General features: G+C 48.4%; 1 protein-coding gene across 3 annotated transcripts in view; it reads right to left on the bottom strand.

Moving 5' to 3' along the window:
* RIPOR2 (RHO family interacting cell polarization regulator 2) overlaps nucleotides 1-17,229 on the bottom strand; it is a 70,605-nt gene that overhangs the window by 46,725 nt on the left and 6,651 nt on the right. The window contains exon 1 of one of the 3 annotated variants that reach the window (XM_068396651.1): nucleotides 6,925-7,163. The exons of 1 other annotated variant lie outside the window; for it this stretch is intronic. The gene's annotated coding sequence lies outside the window, so the exon portion shown is untranslated. Of the gene's footprint in view, nucleotides 1-5,834; nucleotides 5,881-6,924; nucleotides 7,164-17,229 lie in introns of those variants that run through there. One more of the 3 variants, XM_068396652.1, reaches the window with a different exon arrangement.

The following is a 17,229-nucleotide window of genomic DNA, read 5'->3' as shown; positions in this document are numbered from 1 at the left end:
ATCCCAAACACCCATAGTTTACTGTCACAGACACAGCTAATGCAGATCTAATGAAACACTTAAATATATGGTAAGTAGATCTAGTCAGGTTAAATTGGTAAATTTAATCTGTAGTGAACATTAGAAAAAGAAATCCTGAGTTTAAAACGTCATACGCTCCAGCCATGCTATAGGATTAGTTACCATTTGAGTCTTTTAGATACAGAGACATTACGGATAAACCGAGCGTGGATTAAACAGATCTGACAGCGTTTATCGTCGCTGAACTACAAGGTAATTATCTTGCGTGACTTTTCATTGCACAAATTAAGGCTGCACGCATCTCAGCACAGCCCTGCTTTTCCACAGTCTGCCATTTAAAGGAAAAACCCACCGGGGCCATCGCAGGCTAATGAACAGCTTATAGGAATGACCCCGCAGGTTGTCCTCCGCTGCCCTCCCACTCTTTCCTCCTTTCCTTCTCTGTTGAGATTTCTGCATTTTCCAATTCACATCATAGTAATGGACTGTCATTCTGGGTGTAGGAAAAGGAGGATATAATGGTTTTATAATGGTTTTATATGATGATGGAAAACTATTGTGTCCTTTTGCCAAGGGAAGCAATCGTCTTCCTCACCTGGTGGCAGCACGGCGTGCTCACAAGAACTACAGTGGTTGGAGAAAGCACGCATACAGCGTTTGGTTTATGCTCACATGGGAGCTGTTATGCTGGATCCACTGGTGCCGCCTTCTCTACCAGGAAGAAGGAGGATTCTTTTCTTTTTAAGCATAGAGCCAGGTAAGAATGGGGAAAAAGCAACCCCTTGCTGGATAACTGCAGATGAGAAGCCATCTAACCTTTGGTGAGCTTCTGCTTTCAGCATAGGGCATGGAAATCAAATATATTGCAAGCACTTCCAGTCCACCACCTGCGTGCACGGAAACAAGGCTCTGTGGTCCAGCTGCCATCTGGGGAGACAACGACAACGTCTCCCTCTGATCTCAAAGAAAGCAAAACCTTGGTATATGCAGGCAGAATTTTAAGCTGATTATTCTCCAGCCTCAGCTGAAGTCTTAGCATTTTTAATACAGCTTCGGTTTGGTTTCGTGTAGCACAGATGACTTAGTGAGCATTTCCAGCTCTGGGTTTTATTAATCTGAACATCTAATAAACCAAACATTCATCTCTGTTTACTTTAGCAGATGTTTATTCTTATTAATAAGATTTTGTGGATATCTAAGTAGATGTGGCCTGCGACTGTTATACTGAACTCAGGAAAAAGCCTCATGGTTCAAAGAGCACCTCACAGCCCATTGCTTCCTATCCCACAACCATCCCTGTGTGAAAACCCAAGTCCTTCTTTGAACTAACAGAATGGTATTTTGCGGATGTACTGAACACGACAAGAAAAGTGCAGTCATTCATGCAGGACTTGACACATTACACAATTGAGCAGTGGCATTTTTTCAACAGCATCATCACCCACAGACATGCCTGCATGGTTGGGAAAGCAGCTACTAGTAATTAGTCATACTTGGGAAAGTAGTAGTTATCCAGTACAGGGTAGCTGTTGCTGCCACAATCCAGCGATGTTAGCAGGGATGAGGGGAGAAAAAGGTGTCTCCATACTCAGGAAGACTCCTTGGCCAAAGACTACTTGCAGGGATGTTATTGCACAAAGCTGTAACATACACACCTACTTCTGTATTACAATTACAGTTTTAAACCCAAATATTTTTAAATTAAATACCAACAGAGGATGTCAAGTTGCTTAATTATGGAAAAGGCCCTTTCCCTCATGTTATACGACTAGAAAGCGTCTGTCGGACTTCTAGCTACATCTACCTGTCTGCCTGCGGCAGTACCACGGACTGGTGCCACCATCCCAAGCATTAGCTCCTCTCCCTGACACTTCTGAGGCATCTTAAAGGGATTCATTCACTACAAACCATATTCTTCCTCTGTTTTGCCTCAGTCTTCCAGCAGATGTAAGATAAATTTAACAGAGAGGAAAGACACCTCACCGAGGGACAAATAGAGCTGTTTTGGCTGCTCAGACAGCAAGATGATAATTTGGGGAAAGAGAAAGGAAGCTGCGGTGCTCAACCTTGCCCCGTCTGTCAAAACATGAACCTCCTGCAGCTATATGCAGGTGCTTATTTGCCTGTCTATCTCCAACAGATTTCACTGTAAATGAGTTCCTTCCTTTGGTCAGTTCAAATATAAAGGTTTAAATAGTAACAGATAGGGTCGGTCTAGCCTGGTCTTTTGCAGAGGTGAAGGCATGAGCTCAAACCAGAACCTCAGTGATGACTAGATATATTTTCTCTGCTGCAGCTGCTTTTTGGAGTTGAAGGATGGCTTGAAGTGTTCCTGTTCGTGATGTTTTCAGGACAAAGTCAAGTCTGACAAATCTCTGGGTGTTGCAGCTAAATGGGTTTTTTGAATTAAAAAGAAAAATAAATGGTTTCTTGCAGAAGGGATTATTTGAAACAGATCAGTGTCACTGAAGGGTTACCAGCAGGCTGCCTGACCTGGGAAGCTCTAGCTGCTACAGCTAATCGAGCTGTTTGAGGGCCAGGAGAGAGGGCAGGCTGTGAGCAGTGGGACAGCAGTAATGAGGTGGCTGGCTCTGCCAGCCAAGGTCAGCTTACTGGAGGCATCAGAGACTGGAGAGCTTCTGATGCTTTAAAAGGGCTGGAAGATAAAATGTATTATTGTGACTACTTCATGTGTTGTGCTGGTTCCAAGGAACTGTCAGCTTCAATTTGTTCCTTCCATTGAAAAGAAGAAAGATGCTCGCATACTCCTGTGCTAATCCCTCATTTCTTTTGTGCTGGTTGGGGGGTAAAAATTATAGGATACCCTTGTAACATAAAAACACAGCAGAAAAAGACAACTTCGAAAAAAAACCACAGTTAGTTCTTGTGTCATGCTTGGAAGACTTGCTTTTTATTGAGGCTACTGGGTGCAGAGCTTGGATGCGAAGACCAAGGCAAAGCCTGTGCTTGTGGCTGCCAAAAAATAATTCAGGAGCACCAAGGAACCTTCTCTTCTCCACACCTTCCAGGGAGTGGGGCAGCGCATACCAGGATCTGCTTTTTGATCACGTCTGGGATACAGCTTGTTCCTGGACCCTCACTGCTGCTTCCTAATTAACTTGGACCTGGTTGGGGAGGAGGGTCCTCTTTCTTCCCAATAGCACCAGACCCAGTAGCAAAGATACTTCAAAGCTAGAGTTGGAGAGACAAAACCCAGGGGACTGAATCCAAATCCCCTGAATGCAGGCCTATAGCGATAGGACAAGGGGTAATGGTTTTAAACTGAAAGAGGGTAGATTCATACCAGATACAAGGAAGAAATTTTTTATGATGAGGGTGGTGAAACACTGGAACAGGTTGCCCAGAGAGGTGGTAGATGCCTCATCCCTGGAAACATTCAAAGTCAGGTTGGATGGGGCTCTGAGCAACCTGATCTAGTTGAAGATGTCCCTGCTCACTGCAGGGGGGTTGGACTAGATGATGTTTAAAGGTCCCTTCCAATGTTTAAAGGTTCCTTCCAACCCAAACCATTCTATGATTATATGAAAGTGGAGATAAAACTGCTGCCCACTTGCAATAAAACAAGAGCACAAGGTGCTCTGGGGAGCAAACAAGCAGTGCTCACCCACAGGATGATGCTAAACCAGGTTTTGTCATGGCAGCTGTCCCTAAGTTGCCAAATGGGGGTAAAACCAGCTTCGGGAGAGGATTACCCAGTACCCACTGCTTTCTTTCCCCTTGAATACCTGCCCGAAGCAGCAGCCAGAGCACCAGCTTTGTGGACAGGGAGTGGGATTGAGCCAGCCCCAGCCCAGCCGCGCAGCCCACCCGCACGCAGGTAAGCAAGGGCAAGAGCAGTGTTTGCACTGAGGAGCAGAAATAAAGCTGCTGAGCAGCTGCGGCCAGGAAAATATGTAGCTTCTGCTTTGATTTGGGGTACACAGGGAAGGACGGTCATGGGGCTCAAAGTGAGCTGGCTGTCCAGCCTTAGCTAAGCCATTCCTGACATTAGGCAGAGATATATAATATGATCTAGTTTATTGCACCCAGGGTTGGCTCCCACTGCCGCTCTCCTCCCAGCCCTCTCAAGGGAAGTTGGCAAAGTCCATCCTGCTGTTCCTCCTCTGGCCGCCCGGCTCTTCTGCCCGCAGACTGCCCTCCTGCCTTGCTCTGGCAAAACTAAATTCTGAAAGTCACCAAGGGAAACAAAGAAAGATGTTGGCAGCTCTGCTACAGGGGGGAAATTAAATTCTCATTTACACTGTTGCAAATCCAAAGTGGAGCTACCGCAGTTTGTGAAGACCCCTTGAGCAAAATTGCTTCTGCTGTCAAAAGACTTTAAATTTTATTTTAAATTCACAGCGTGCCCAGTTCTTTCCCTCTGCCTTCTAAAAGGGCAAGCACATCCTGGAGTCAGTGACACAATCCATGCACAACTGGCAGGGGGTGAAAAGCAGTCAGTGCGTGCTCTTGCTCATTATTGTTTTGAAAATCTCTTACTGAGAAACTTCTTTAACACCCCGCCAACACCCTCTGCCAGAAGAGCAGTGAGCACTGGAAGTCAAGTGAACAAAACAGTGACCCCCTAGCTCCTGATAAGTGGGAAAATAACCCAGTTTCTTCCCAATTTGTTAATATTGTCATCCAGGAGCCACATAGCTTGGAAGTGATGCGACAGGCCCCTACCCAATACTGATTCATGTCCTGGGCCTCTCTAATGAGACTGTGCCCAGAGCGTGGTTCAGGCATCGCTCCCCTCGCTTCTTTCCCTGTCTGCTTTCAGCTGATGCTCTGTGCTGGTTGAATAGCCGCAGACAAGTCGCCTATGTCCCCCGGCTTCCAGCTTAGCTTGACTGATGAAAACTACCCCAGTAAGTGGGTTGTCCATGAGCAGCTTGTCACTGCCACATGTAGAGCATGAGAAAAAAAAAAAAAAGGCAGACCAGCCATCCCTTTTTTGGAAAAAGCCAATGCTGCCTTTAGTTCTCACTTCCACTTCTTCCCAGTGGGGAAGCAAGGAGGCTTCCCCCCAGAACCGGACCTTTCCCAGCAGTGTGCTTTGGCTGGAAGTTACCCTTCTGCTTGCTCAGGTTTAAAAACATCAAAGAGCAAAAGGTAACCCTGCATGGCGTGTGAACGTGCTGCTGTGAGTTTTGAGGCCTTGCTTTGTATTGCTCTTACCCTGAGTGTTTGCTCTGTGATACAGGTGAATAAAATGGTCACGTGCCTTGAGACCACAAGGAGGTAAAGCAACCTTCTCACTTACGGATGCTCCTTCACAAACCACACACTCCTCCCCTTACATATTCCCAAGTGTTTAAGAAATATTAATTCTGCTACAGAAAAACCTCTAAGCTGTAACTGTACTATCATTCTAGAGAGGAGCAAAGAGACACAGAAAAGCTAATTGCTCCATTCCTTAGGCAGGATCCTAGAAAACAATTCAACCTGTTGCTTCTTAAAAAGAAAAACAAAGAAAAACCCAAAGCCCACACCTTGTCAAGGAAGTGCTGCTTGGGTGTTGGAAGTTAAACCAGCATCAGGTTATGGATGTTGAGATTTTAGAAGTCCATGTTGCATAAGTGCTTATCTGCACTTGCAAGCAGCACAGGTACCATCTTAAGGGACTGTCTTAGTGATTTAGTTACTGGCTGAGAAAATGCTGAATTTACGGGAGAAAAGATACATTTTGCTGCCTTTAGACTCCCACTGTGTAATATATACCCACCCACGCTTACTTAAGTGTGGAGCAATCTGTCATGCTTGCCCGTTATGGTTATAGAGCAGGGCTCCTAACCCATCCCAGTGGATACCTTTCTCGAGTCTGGCCGCAGTAAACCAGATCACATTGTCTCTTCCCGGTGTGTGAAGATCTCGGAGATGGCTGGACAGCGAGCACAGAAATCTTCCAGGAAAGACCTCTTCCTCTTGCCTCCTTCCTCAAGCCCCCTGTTTGGGTATGCTCCCCCTCTTTTTGTTTATTCAGAAGGAGAGGGATGCTTGTGAAACCTCATTAGCCACTGGGGAAGATGAAGATAATGTTTCTGTTTGGGAGTGTGTTCCCTGCCCGGGGCTCCAGCTGCGTGACAGCAGTCTGAACACGATAATTAAGATGAGCGTGGCAGAATGCACGGCCAGCTTAATGAATGCAGAAATGACGCTGAAAATACACTCAGCTCTTTCCCAGCGAGATGTATGAAAGGGTGCAAAGGCAGAACGGCCACACGCACACAAACGCACCCACACAGTTTCCAGAAAGCTTTTTAAAACTTTGAATGAGAGACAGAAAAATGCTCAGTTAACACAGCAATAGAAAGACCAGTCATAGGATCAGGATGACCTTTTGTAACCAACGCATTCGAAGGTAAACTGAAGTGCAATGCCAGTGTGTAACATGTTTGCATCAGTTCTTGGGAATGAGCCAGAGACTGAAAGGAGAACTTAAGAGGGTATAAGCTTTCCTCCAACCAGTAATACCATAAAAGCTCACTGGAAATATAAAGACAAGACCTAAGGAAATGCTGAGGTTTTTTTTTTGATGGAAACAAGGCTATAAGAAAACACACGCTGTAAGAAAACATTAAATCAGTTCCCCCGCACAGCTTTTCATATCCCTCAGCGAACACCCACAACTAGATTTTCTCCACATTCCCAGCCTAAAACCATACACAAAAAGCCCCACAGAAGCCCCTTTTCCCTCCTTAAAACCCTGCCGCCGCCTAACCCCCGCGACCGGGGGGGCCGTGGCGGAGGGGACGGGAGCCGCTCCCGTGACCGCGGCTCTTCAGCCCTGCAGCCCCCGGGCTCGGCACGGCCACGTCCAGCTGCGGGAGCAGGAAGCCCCCCGCTTCCTTCCCCCGCGGGTTTCTGCCCCGCTCCCACCGCCCGAGCCCGGCCGGGTACCTGTCGCTGCCGGCGGCGCTGCCCGCTCCCGCCGCGGCTCACAGCCCGCCCCGGGACGCCGCTCGCCCGCCGCCGCCCTGCGCTCCTCGGGCACCCCGGCGCCCCATCCCTGGAGGCAGCGCAGGAACTAATAATAGCTAATAATAATTAAAAAAAAGAATTTAAAATTAAAAAAAAAAGGAGGAGGGCCGGGGGCAGCCCGTCTCCAAGGGCAGCGCGCCGCCACTCTGGCAGCGAGCGCAGCCGCTGCCGGCTTTTCCTTGCGGAGCTGCGGGAGGGAGGAGGAGGAGGAGGCGCAGGAGGAGGTGCTGCTGCGCGGCGCTGCGCGGCTGCGGCCCGCCCCCGCGGGCGGCGCGGAGGGGTGCGGTGGAGGGGCTCCCGCGGGCGGTGCGGTGTAGTGCACGGCGGAGGGGTGCGGAGGGGGGCGGTGCGGGGTTCCCCGCGGGCGGGGCGGGGTGGTGCGGAGCCCCCCGAGGGCTCCCCCCCAGCTCGCCCCGGTGGGATGCGTCGGAGCCGGCGCTGCCGGTGGCTCCGCACCTTTTTTATCCGGCGCTTGTTGCCTCTCGGGGGTTTGATCAAAAGATGGTCAAAATCCCCCTGACCCGTCCCCCGGGGAGCGGTGCAGGCACCGTCCCCGCGGCCGGTGGGCTGCTCGGTGCAGCCTCTGTTGCCTTCAGTAGCGCGTGCGAAAGCAGGCTCTAAACTGGGATATCGGGAGGGCTGAAGACAGCAGTTAAAGATGAATATAGATGAAAGAACCTTTGCAATGAATGGAGCTTACATTTCTTCCTTTGAGCATCTTTCCTGTATTACCCTGAGCAAGATAAAAAGGCAGGAAAAAGCTCTGTTTTCCCAGGGATTGTGGGATATTTTCTTCAAATTCAGTCTTCCTTCCAAAATATATAGTCCTAGTTATTATAAATACATCTCTCTGTAGAGGTAAGTACTCTGCATGTATTTGTTGCTGACTTTAGGACTTCTCCATTTCTCTTCTGCAGCTTTTTTTCATACTGGACTTTACTTCAGCCATCACCCATGTCATATTTTCTATATGATTTGTTGTCCCTCTTCAAACATTTAAAGCTCCTTCAACAAGCTCTCCCTTGTGCCTCTAAAACAGCTGCAAGTGCTTCTTTCTGGGAGGGCAGAGGGAACCCCTGGCAAGTCCATGGGTTTGGTAAATGGACACAATTTGGAAGGTGCTTGAGAAGGCAATACTGATACTCTCCCTATATGCCTGTATCTTTCCCCGTTTGGGTCAGGATAGGAAGATTTGCCCTTTCAAATGCAAATGTTTTTCATGGAGCACACAGACCTGTCACACATAGAACAATACCATATGGAGGAGTTTAGGAAATGACAACAAAGAATAAGAGTTGGGGTTTCACAGAGCATTGTGCACAGGAAAAATATCCCTCACTGGATAAAAAATCCAAGCTGCCAATTCCAGCTGACCTATCATCTTAAGTAATTTTCAGCAGTAATAATGAACGTGTGGTATTTATATTGCATGCTGCAAATAAACAGCACCCTGTAGCCTTAAGATGCAGAAATGAGAGAAAACGACTCCAGATTCAGTAAAAGCAGAAATAGATGCTCTTCACACTGGTGTGCAGACCTCTGGGGCCAGCGGGCCGTTTCCAAGGTTTCTGAGTTCAGATGGGCTCTACAGCAATCACGGCGGTGGCTTCTCCAGAGGCACCCACTTCTCCACTGGAAAAAGTGTAGGGGCTGCTGCGGGCACAGCGCTACTGCTGTAGCTGCAAGGCAGAATTTTTAGGGTGACCTTCCTATGTCTCTGACTGAATCGACTATGCCCCCGTGTCATGCATTTCACATAGGATGTGAACTCTGAGGCCAAGGCGGAGAAGTTGCTTTCTGGAAAAAGCAGCTGTGGCTTTGGGCTGTGGAATGCCAAGGGAAGAGGAGAGGGAATATTTGTGGCAATGCTGAAAGCTATAAATGTCTCACCATGCATACTTAATATGCTTTTGAGTCCATTTCAGCCTTTTAGGGGGTGGCAGCTCTCACTGTGGAAGCCTGGTTAATTTGTTAAAGGTTTTCAGTGCCATATACTAATTGCAGCATCTTACTTCAACCTTGAGCCTCCTATAGTAGTTCTTGGCAATTACTCTGTACACCCCATGTTGTAAATTCCCTCTGGCCTTTTTGGTCTTATCTTGCAGAAGGTTTTTTTGAACTTAAGGTTGCAGATGCAAATACCTCATTCACTTGCAGCCTCCTCTTTCAAGGAAATATTCTCTATCCTATGCAAATGCATGTGCTAGGGATGTGTGAGCCATTTCTCTTGGTTTCTCAATACAGTTTTGCATAGCAAATGCAGAAAGCTAATTTCCTCCTCTCCATCACCCCCAACTCTACGCATGTTCCCACTTCCCTGCTCCCAGTGCTGCAGCTTGCCGAACCTGCCGGGAGACTGAGTAGGTTTTCGGATGCTCTAGATAAAATCTTTGCCCCACTTAGTCCTTCCGAACATGTATTCATCCTGACACACATGCTTTTGAAAGGCTCGGGTCAGTCATTCCACGTGTGTCTTGTTTTGCTAATTCAGTGGAAAATGCCAGAGAGCTCTGCCTCCCTCCGTCATTAGGCAGGAACTGAAGCTGCCATTGTATTGTGGCTGTGATCATGCTACTACTCCTATAAATTATTCACTGTATTGCAGTGTAATCTGCTGTTATGTTAAAAATAGGTCAGCATGAATGTCCCCAGTGAAATTTCTAAGTGACAATAGGCGATTCTAGCTTTGTCTCTAGAAAACAGTGACCTCTCCAATCCAGTAGTTGCCAATTATGCTCCACTTCCATCTCCGTGCCAGCTCCAGTGTACCTTCACAAACACTAATTCCTGGCAACGGTAACCCCACATTATACTTGAGAGAGTTAAGCCAGAGTTCCTAAATTTCCTGCTGGGCTTTGCTGGAGCACTTTGCTTTCTATTAGCCTTTGCTCCCAGGCCAAAGAATAAATCAGGATTATCAGAGAAGAGATTATAGTATGAGAATACCTAAATGCTTTGCTCCTCCCAGGCACCCGCAAGGCTTCTTGCAAGGTTTGAGCAGGATTTTCTGGCTGATATGCATCAGTTACACACCGCTTTAGGGGCTGGATATAATGAGAAGTACTTTAGTTTTCCCATTGCCCCATGTGCTCCAGCCCGCTTAATCCCCAAAATGAACAGAGCAGGAGGACCTCCTGTCTTTCAGGTCCGTTGCAGACATGTCACCTAGAGAAATCTGGAAAGGGGGAGCGGGACCTGGTAGTCTGGACAGAGGTCTGGGGGAAACCCTCTTTTCCCCCTAAGATACTCTGCAGGAGGACTCTGTGAGCACCCCCATGAAAATGTGGGATACTGCTGCAATGTCCCTGCTCACTGTGGGGATGTATGTCTGTTAGGCAGATACAAAGACTTAGCCCAGTCCTGGGTGACTTCATTCACCTGAAAGCGAGGGTTGGTGGCAATGAAAGCGAGGGTTGGTGGCAATGCTCAGCAGACCATGCAGATAGCCATTCACATGGAGGTCTCTCGTTAGCATGTTCAGATCAGAGAGAGGCCAAAGGAGGCGGGGGATGGATGGGCAGACAGTGGCTTTGAGCTTTGGATGTCTGGGGTAGATCAGGCCTGCCCTAGCCTTTAAGGAAGACAATTTGTACATGGGCTTTTTCTGCTGTAACTGCTCTTTGCTGTGCTTCTGTGGAACTCCCTTGCTCAGAAGGGGGTGCCTGGAAGCACGCAGCATCTTCATATGGCTGACGGATGCCCCATGGGACATCTCCAGCAGGTATCACACCCGCGCAAGCCTCCTGTGGGAACAACAGGTAGTAAACCTGAGTGCTCTTACCTGGAGACCTCGGTCCAAAAAAAGAGGTGAATGATCATATTTGAGAGGGGGGAGCACAGCAAGTGCCAGAACCATCACTTGGAAAGGCTTTTAGGGGAGAGGTAAAAGAGAAGAGACTGACCCCTGCCACGAGCAATCTGGGCAAAATGCGAGCTTTAACTTGCTGACTGAACGCAAGTTCACCATTATTCTTTCCACCTAAACATATTAAAGTGTTGCCACAACTCTCCTACTCTCTATACTACACCCTGCCCACGCTGCTCTTTGGGTTGACTCCGTTCCCATATTTATACCTTCTCTGTCAGACGAGCCTGCCCAGTACATCTGGCTTGCACTCATTGTCATCCTGTAACACTTCTCGCTCTCCTTCTAAAAGTGTTTGATACCCACTTGTTTTTCACTGCTGACATCCTCTAACCACTGTGCAACCATTTCCTCCCCTTTTACTTCCCATCACTGTGTTGCTGCTCCACCCTCAAGTTCCTCATTTCTCTTGATATTGCTTTTGCACAGCTTTCCACCCGTAGCTCTGAGGGCACTTTGTGTGAAAAAGTTACTTGAGCTGATCTTCTGCAGTGATTCAGGAACAGATTCAATCTTCTGGGACTTCTGGCCAGATGCTCAGCACAGCTGGATCTTTGGGAATGACCAAAGTATGATGCAGTGGCTGTGCCCTGTGGTATGGTGGTCAGGACACACTTGGTATACCAAGGAATAGCTATGGGTGTGGAGGGAGAGGGCTAGGGACAGAAAGGGGAGTTGCCTTTAGCTTTTAATGTACCGCAAGAGATAATGCTTTCCATAGGTAATCCTTCTTCTTTCTCTTCTTTGTCCCACCTTGCTGCATTTGTGGTGGTCTGAGATAGCTGCCTTCAGAGCAAGAACACTTCCCACCAACGGCCTGTGCCTCTGGCAGCATTTGAAGATAGCAACTTAACTTTGGGGGGCATACACACAAGCATACACCCTGCTAGCCCTCACGTATATAACTTGGGAGAGCAGGATGAAGGAGACACTGATTGCATTTTTTTTCCCCCAGAACTGTCCCCATTTCAAAATCAGCCTTGATGTCTCTTCTGGACAGGTTTTGGGTGGCAATGTTTGTGGAGGGTTGGAGGGAGCAGCACATTCCAGTTTCTCAGACTGCTTAGCAACCAGGGCTGGCTGAGCTGCTCTTAAGTGCACACCAAGTGTGTGGATGGCATGTCTAGTACTGCAGCTCTGGCCTTATTTTTTCACCTCTCTTGTTTTTGAAAAGCATTCCTTGTTTTCTAATTAAAGCGCATGAAAAACTGCTGGAAACTTATTTTTGCTTTCCCAGACAGCTGGAAATCAGCTACACAATGCAATGATCAAAGCTACGGTAGTGATCAAAGATCTGAAGCAACAGGCATGGCGCTGTCGGCCTGCTTTTTTGAAGCAGGGCTGTCAGACAACCTCTTCCATGCTCTTGGCGATGGCCTGGCTTGAAGTCCTGCTGCTGGACAGCCTCGAAACCCTCTCTCTCACCTTGCCAAGAAGAGTGTGGAGAGTGGGACACAGTGCTTACCACGGGTCTGCAACATGTGAGATACCTGCTCGGGGCTGCCTTTCCCAGTACAACCAACATGTATAAGATCAAGAAGGCCCTATTACACCATCTCCAGGAAAAGATTTGCCTTTGTAGACGGAAAGCCGACCTGATCCCAGCTTCTTCATTGGGATCCTCTTGAATCTTTGAGTAATCTCTCGACTCTTTCCTGTTTCTTGGCTCTCAAGTGCCCAGACCTGGCTCCCTACCACAAACTTCATCTTCCATCATGACAGCGAGCTGAGCTCCCCGCTGGGTCTCTTAGGGATTGATGCCATCTCTACCCACATTACCAGGCAGTAATACCTGCTGCTGAAACTTGCTGGCTACATCAGGACTGCAGTTAAAATGTGGACCCAGCCCACATTCACCTCCAGAGTCTCCTTGCAGCCTCACCTGCACTTGAGAGGCAAATTTGGGGCAAGCTCTGAAGCACAGAGGAAGAGAAAGGCTTTCTTTGTACGTGCCCAAGCACACTCTGGTTAGCAGTTCCAGGCATGGCTAGGCCAGCCCCATTCTCATCCACCCCATGCTATGAAGCAGGCAATTGGCCTGGAAGGACCAAGGATCACAAAGCATAGTTATAATATGGGTTGAGACGCTGTGGGACATGTTAGCAACCACCAAAGGTATCCTAGGTCCAAAAGAGTGGATTGGGAGCTTTGGCCTGCCTTGCTGTGCCCTCCAGCAGCAGTGTAGAGACAGCCTCTGCCTTCCTCCTGCTCAGCATGTCCCACAGGTCATGGCAAGAAAGGGAGGAGCTGCAGGGATGAAGAGCATGGTCTGGGGAAAATGATGGTTAGGTAGGAGAAGGATGGGAAGGCTGGGGTGGAGGGAAAGGAGCAAATAGTGCCAGGCGTTTCAAAATCAAGTGCTGGGTAGGAACCCTGCAGTGATGGGACACCCCTGTCCCTTCATGTTCCTAACGTGACCATTTCATAACAGAAACTCAGGAAGAGTCCTTTGGGGCAAAGGCTCCAAGTTAACACTAGCGTAAAATCCATCCTCAGTTGCACTCGTATAAAACCAGAGTTGCCCTGAAATAATTTCCAGAGGGACAGTTGTATGGGTGACCCAGCCAGGTCCTCAGTGTGACCAGCGACCCGAGCTGACCGCGCTCCTCTTTCCTTCTCCTGGGCCACAGTTCTGCACAGAGGATTGCAGTTTTGAGAAAAGTTTTTCATTCCCTTCCTGCCTCCAAGATACCTCCACGACCCTCTTTTCCTCATCAGCGCATATTTCTGTGGCTTAAATATAGCAAATATAAAACAACTGCAGCACACACGAAATGCCATTCGGGGGAGCGCAATGAACATGCTGCCCCTGCAACGTAATGAACCCCAAGTGCATCTGCCAAATATTTGGACTGAGATTCCAAAGGAGAGAGAGGGTCCACAGCACAGAAGACCTCAGGACCAAATCCTCAGGCCGGTACCCCTATGCATCTTTTGGGGGGATACAGGTTGCTTGTTGGTCCAGCCTGCCTTCATTTGGAGGTTTTTAACTAGTCGCAGCAGTTGTTTCCTCTAGGAAAGGTGAAGAGCAGCTTTTTGTGCCACGTCACTGGGGCTGTGAGTGGATTTGAATTAAAAAATCACAAATAATATGTAATGTAAAGCAAAGAAAGTGTTTCTTTAGGGGTGTGGTCTGGCTTTGTGGCTGAGGTTAAATGACACCAGTTAAACCACGCCAGTTTTTGAACATCTGACCCTGGGTACTGTTTTCAGTGCAGTGATTTTTGAAGTGATTAATGACAACAGCTTGGCACTAATCAGTGGCTGGTGTTGCTGATTAAGCTAACTCTTCCTTGGCTCACGACAGGCATCAGGAATAGAAAGGGCAGGAAGCTCCCCAGAGCGACAGAAGAGGCAGAGCCGATCAGGACCTCCCGAGCTGCCTGCTTTTCCACGGGAACATTAAAAAAAAAGCTATCGCCATCCAACTCCAGAGCTGAGCTCAGCAGTGCTGGAGGGCTCTGTTCCTCCTGTGGCTTCGTTTTGCTTTGAGAATGTTTTTATATGGACCCTTTTCAACCTTCCCACCCCTCTCAATAAAAAAAGTGCCTCACTTGTTAAACATATGCTAACTTTGCTAGTGTGGCACTCCTCGCTTGTGTTTGCAGGAGGTTCTTAGAGATGCTATCTAGCTTCAAATCTATCTACATCCATAAAATCTCTCTTTTCTCCTAGACACTCAAGAGAAGGAAATCTGTTAGTTCAGTGTGAGGGCTGCACGTTATGACCCAATCCTTCAGTCCTGCTGTAGCCCAAACTCCCTAAATCATTCAATTTATAAATCAGACAGATTCTCCAGATGCCGCCCAAGATCTCAGGGGTTCCCTAGAGGAAGCAGGCTCTGCTCACTCTGCTCTTCACATCACCACCATTAAGAAACTGCAGTGGCCTCTGGTCTGCTGATGATATTTGGGACAGACAGAAAAATATCTCATTTGCTCAGTGCTATGTCTGTTAGCTCCGTGACATTACCTGGGCCCTGTCCTATCTTTTTCTTCTTCCTTCTCGAGGGAGAAAATGCAGCGAGCAGGACTTCAAAACTTACAGGGAGCTCTTAGTTGGCAAACTGCATTTCTACACAGTCACAACCACCCTGCTAAAATGAACATGATGCCTTGTAGGTCACATTCATGTTCACAGCAGAGCTTTTCCACTGCCCTGAGCTACTACGAAGCTCCATTTATGCCGTGGAGCCTGAATGCTGGCCAGCCTCGTTAGCCACCAGCATCTTAATCACAAACTCCGTGATGATTAAGCTGTAGGGCAAAGATGTAAGGTTTTATAAGCTCATCTCCAAGAGGGTCCTGCAGGAGTCCTTGAAAACTCATTGTCTGTGGTAATGACAATATATTCACAGAGCTTTTAGCCATCCCGTCGACCCTCTCAGAGAGGCTGTCCCTCTCTCTCCTGCCACAGGTGGCCCTGCCACCCCTCCAGGGAATCTCCAGGATCTCCGATCTCTGCTCAGCCACTGCTGTTCCCAAACCTCAGGGGAGCCCAGGGGGCTTTCCACTCTTTTATTGCATGGCATGAAGTGAGGATCACGTGCAAAAAAGCTCGTCACTGCCGGTGACTTCCCCTCGGGCTGGGCATGGGGCAGGCAGGAAGGCAGGGCTGGGCTGGGGAGCAGCCTGGCATGATGAAAGGGGAGGTGTTGCAAGCCCTTGTGTGCCATGCTACACGCACCTCAGCCAGCTCTGTCGGAGTGTTTGGGGCAGTTATGGGTTTTGCTTCCCAGGGAGGTTATTTCACCTGGGATTATGGGCTTAGTCTTTGTGGGGCTGGGCTATTTTCAGTGTCTTTTCTTCTCTGTATGATGGATCGTTATTAATTATAGGCAGGCTCATCCAATGCCATGATGTGGGCAGTACAGGCCACGTGTTGTCCTGGCACAGATCTGGTGAGTGATGCTGCAGGAGCAACCTGGGCACTGAGTTCCCCCACCGCAGTGCCACAGGGCAGCACCAAGTGTAGGCAGTTTTCCCAGTGGGGCATAACTAAAAGCACCACTGTGCACCGGGGGAACCTAACCCCAGGCCTGTGTGGGCAGTGCCTTAGCTATTGAGTCCTGTTTAGAGGCAAAGTACAAGTAAAGTATCACTTTAATGGTAAGTGGTTGCTGGAGGGCTTTCTAGCTGGGACCTGCTATCACAGAGATGAGTCTGCTTGGCTCCTGCAGTGGATCTATCTCCCATCACCCTGCCTGGGGACCAACCACACCTGTGGACATGCATGCTGCCCTACGGGCACCAGCCATGCTTGCCAGGCTAGCAGCAGAGGACTGCCACAGGCAGGGAAAGAGACAGGGTCTTCCAGCAGTGAAGGATCCCCATTTCCATGCTCTGAACTGGCACCTGGAGGGGCTTCTCGTTTCCATCCCTGCCCACCCTCCTGCTCACACACACAACACACACACTCACTATTGACTATAAAGGGAACTTAAGGTAACCAGCTTGAGGAGTTAGGACCCTAAATATCTGAGAAGGTTGGAATAGAGGTGATTTGAACTGCCCCAATTTGGGTGCAGTCAGGTGTGTTTATCCCCTGCCATTTATTCAGGCAGGGGCTGGGTCGCAGTGGGACTTTACCCAAAATCCCATTGTATTTTCTTTCTCTCTCTCTGTGGCTTCCTTTCTTTCCACCTCAGTTTTTGTCTTTCCATCTTTTTACCAACTATTTGAACTCTAGGCATCATTTCCTAGCTTTGGGTCTCTGAACTTTCCAATTCCCAGACTACCTGCAATTAAACCAGAGTAAGCCAATGCCAGCCCCCGTAAGTTATGCAGCGTTAAGCCTATTGCACTCAGGATTTCCATAGTGGGTTTGCTTCACCTGTTTTCCAGTTGCCAAAGACACAGGAATATCAGTGGCTCTTCACAGTGTAAATGTTTTCCTGCACCCTCCCCACCCGATCTTTTTTGGAGTGTGCAAATGCACACACATACACCCACCCCCCTTGGCAGAAGGTCTGTAGGTTGAGCCATGAATTTCAGCAGTGAGGAAGGATTGCTTAGGTGGCAGCCACAATGGGACCCCTCTTCAATCCATTTCCCTGCTCTTAGATGCCAGCTCAAGACAATATTGCTTAAAATTCTGTGGGGCCTGACAATATCCCTCACTCCCCAAGCGATGCTGAGATATAGGAGAAATCCTGCCATCAGGAAATCATCCCACCACCAACTTTTTAGTGCCTCTGTGACATTGTCAAGTGCTTGACTACTCTCCCCTCTCTCTCTAATTCATGTTCTCAGACTGTTTTCACTCCTCACCTTTTAACTCTGCACTTCCTGACCTGGTTGTTTTGTGACTGTCACACCCTTGGTACACCAACCACAAGGCTTTGGTTTTAGCATCCAGGC

Source organism: Nyctibius grandis, chromosome 3 (genome assembly GCF_013368605.1).
Source record: "Nyctibius grandis isolate bNycGra1 chromosome 3, bNycGra1.pri, whole genome shotgun sequence".
Lineage (NCBI taxonomy): Eukaryota > Metazoa > Chordata > Aves > Nyctibiiformes > Nyctibiidae > Nyctibius > Nyctibius grandis.
This window is presented reverse-complemented; position numbering and strand designations above follow the sequence as displayed.